The sequence below is a fragment of the Penaeus vannamei genome, chromosome 18 (genome assembly GCF_042767895.1).
Source record: "Penaeus vannamei isolate JL-2024 chromosome 18, ASM4276789v1, whole genome shotgun sequence".
Classification (NCBI taxonomy): Eukaryota; Metazoa; Arthropoda; class Malacostraca; order Decapoda; family Penaeidae; genus Penaeus; species Penaeus vannamei.
Genome location: NC_091566.1, coordinates 24863231 through 24865730, shown reverse-complemented (window position 1 = coordinate 24865730; position 2500 = coordinate 24863231). Strand labels below are relative to the sequence as shown.

General features: G+C 42.1%; 1 protein-coding gene across 1 annotated transcript in view; it reads left to right on the top strand.

Annotated features, from left to right (window-relative positions):
• The window catches only part of LOC113817010 (patched domain-containing protein 3), a 16080-nt gene that overhangs the window by 355 nt on the left and 13225 nt on the right, over positions 1 to 2500 (top strand). The gene's annotated exons all lie outside the window — the stretch shown is intronic.

The window sequence follows — 2500 nt, the reverse complement described above, 5'->3', positions numbered from 1 at the left end:
TTGTTTATGAATACATATGTTTATATATTTGTGTGTATGCGTGTCCATGTGTTTAGATGAATATATATGTATATGAATATGTATGCATGTATCTATATATGTATACATATATCTATATATCTATCTATCTAAATGTACATACCTATATATATATATATATATATATATATATATATATATATATATATATATATAGATAGAGAGAGAGAGAGAGAGAGAGAGAGAGAGAGAGAGAGAGAGAGAGACAAAGATAGAGATGCACATGTGCATTTATACATGTAGAATTGTGCCTCGCATGTGCGTGTCTGCCGGCAGCAGAGTCGCAAGTCGCCGAGGATGTCCCGTAAGCGGCAGCAGATTAGGACCGAAATTTGCCGTCGACCGCGCGCTGCCTGGCGTGGGAGGAGCGGTTTCGTTGTTTTCGCGGAAAACTCTTCTCTCGTAGTGTATTTGGCCGGAAATTAGTCCTCGGCGGCGAAAAAGAGGCTTTCTCAGGAGTGCGAGATCCAGATGTGACGGGGATTTCGATTCGGGAGGAAAAGTGGACGTTGAAGACTGAAAAGGGATTGTAAGTGAATATATGTATATATGTATATATATATATATATATATATATATATATATATATATATAATATATATACATATATATACAGTATATATATAATATATATATACATATATAATATACATATATATATAGGCTATATATATGCATGTGTGTGTGTCTATGTGTGTGTGTGTGTGTGTGTGTGTGTGTGTGTGTGTGTGTGTGTGTGTGTGACTGCATACACTCCGCACATACAGTACAATACACGTAATAAACCATAGTGCAATCCCGCAACAACGAAGAGCAACACGGGCAACACGCAACGCCACCCGAGTTGCGGCAACGCGTCGCGCGATTGCCTCAGCTGATGTGTTGGAATCCCGAGCGACGCCGCGCCGAAGCCCCGGCTCAGCGGCACGAAGCTCGGGTGAAGCGGCACTTTCTCCTCTTCACGCTCGCCGCCACATGGCACTCATCGCCGCCGCCGCCGCCCCTCCCTCCCTTGAGATGCCGCCCGCAATGGAAGTTTGATGAGTGGGCGCTTGTGACATCTGCTGCTGAGTTGATGACCGCACAAACAAGCGCGCGACTCACTTTTTTTTTCTATTCTTTTTACTTTTGTCATTGTCATTATGTTTTCTGAGGAGTATGGTTCCCGATAGCCACGTCTTTTTTATTATTCTTTCTATTCTTTTTACTTTTGTCATTGCCATTATGTTTTCTGAGGAGTATGGTACCCGATAGTCACGTTTTTTATTATTCTTTCTATTCTTTTTAATTTTGTCATTGTCATTATGTTTTCTTAGGAGTATGGTATATGTCTGGTTATATTTAGTTATGTGTGTGGATGTGCGTATACTTGGATTTGTATTAGACATTATTATTTTCTTTCTCAGAAAGTAAAGCTGTCTTTGGAGAGAGAGAGAGAGAGAGAGAAAGAGAGAGAGAGAGGGAGGAAGGGAATAAGAGAGAGAGGGAGGGAGGGAATGAGAGAGAGAAGGAGAGAATGTGAGAGAGGGAGGGAGAGAATGAGAGAGGGAGGGGAGAGAATGAGAGAGAGGGAGGGAGAGAATGAGAGAGAGGGAGGGAGAAAATGAGACAGAGGGAGGGAGGGAATGAGAGAGAGGGAGAGAATGAGAGTGAGGAAGAGGGAGGGAAGGAGAGAGAGTGGGAGATAGATAGATAGAGAGAGAGAGAATGAGAGAGAGGGCGGGAGAGAATGAGAGAGGGGGGGAGAGAATGAGAGAGAGGGAGGGAGAGAATGAGAGAGAGGGAGGGAGAAAATGAGACAGAGGGAGGGAGATAATGAGAGAGGGAGGGAACGAGAGAGAGGGAGAGAATGAGAGGGAGGGAGAGGGAGGGAGTGAGAGAAAGGGGGAGATAGCTAGATAGATAGATAGAGAGAGAGAGAATGAGAGAGAAAGGGGGGGAGAGAATGAGAGAGAAAGGGAGAGAATGAGAGAAGGATGGAGATAATGAGAGAGAGGGGGGAGAATGAAAGAGAGAGGGAGAGAATGAAAGAAAGAGAGAGACAGACAGACAGAAGAGAGAGAGAGAGAGAGAGAGAGAGAGAGAGAGAGAGAGAGAGAGAGAGAGAGAGAGAGAGAGAGAGAGAGAGAGAGAGAGAGAGAGATTGGGAACAAACAAACGCACAGTCAACGAGATTCTATTGAAGTATGAAACACGTATTTACTTGATAAGCATTATTCTCTTGTAAGCAATTAAAAAAACAATGGAAATACAAGAGAAAAGGAAAAGGGGGAAAAAGAAAAGAAGACAGAGAGAAAGTCAAAATAACTATAATGATAAAATGATAATCGGGTCATCTTAGCAGTTAAACCTAAAAACTACACATAAAAAGTTGTTCTGTTTTAATAGGGGATTGAGAGAGCAAAAAAAGAAGTAGAAGAAAGAAAGAAAGAAAAGATAAATAAAGGAAGAAGCAAAACAT